The following is a 694-nucleotide window of genomic DNA, read 5'->3' as shown; positions in this document are numbered from 1 at the left end:
TTTCAAAGATCAGCTCGAGAAGATAAAGCCAAATATTACAACAAAATGTGCAAAGATCTGGAGTCAGAAAACCAAAAAGGAAGAACGCGCTCAGCATTTCTCAAGCTGGGAGAACTGCAGAAAATTTCAAGCCTCGGCTTTTGTTATTGAAAGATTCTCTGGGCAAATTATTGAATGATGCAGAAAGCATCAAGAGAAGATGGCAGGAATATATAGTCATTTCCAAAAGGAAATGGTTAATGTTCAGCCGTTTCAAAAGGTAGCATATGATCAAGAGCCAATGATACTGAAGGAGGAAGTCCAAGGTGCACTGAAAGAACTGGCAAAGAACAAGGCACCGGGAATTGATGAAATAATAATTGAAATCTTTCAAGAAAGTGAGGTGGCACAGGAGACACTCATCTATGGCAAGAAAATTTGGAAGACAACCATCTTGCCAACTGACTGGAAGAGATCCGTATTTGTGCCCATTCCAAAGAGAGATTACCCAAAGGAATGCGGAAATTATCAGACAATCTCTTTGATATCCCATGCGAGTAAAGTTTTGCTAACAGTAATACAGAAATGGCTACAATCATACATTGACACAGAACTTTCAAAGGTTCAAGCAGGATTCAGAAGAGGCCATGGAACGAGGGATATCATTGCTGATGTCCGATGGATCTTGGCTGAAAGCAGAGGATATCAGAAAGAT

At 40.1% G+C, this 694-nt stretch overlaps 1 protein-coding gene across 1 annotated transcript in view; it reads right to left on the bottom strand.

Moving 5' to 3' along the window:
- WDR4 (WD repeat domain 4) overlaps positions 1-694 on the bottom strand; it is a 41409-nt gene that overhangs the window by 23762 nt on the left and 16953 nt on the right. The window lies entirely within an intron of this gene.

Source organism: Chrysochloris asiatica, unplaced genomic scaffold, assembly GCF_000296735.1.
Source record: "Chrysochloris asiatica unplaced genomic scaffold, ChrAsi1.0 scaffold00154, whole genome shotgun sequence".
Taxonomy (NCBI): domain Eukaryota; kingdom Metazoa; phylum Chordata; class Mammalia; order Afrosoricida; family Chrysochloridae; genus Chrysochloris; species Chrysochloris asiatica.
Note: the sequence above shows the minus strand (reverse complement) of the source record. Positions and strands in the feature narration are given on the sequence as shown.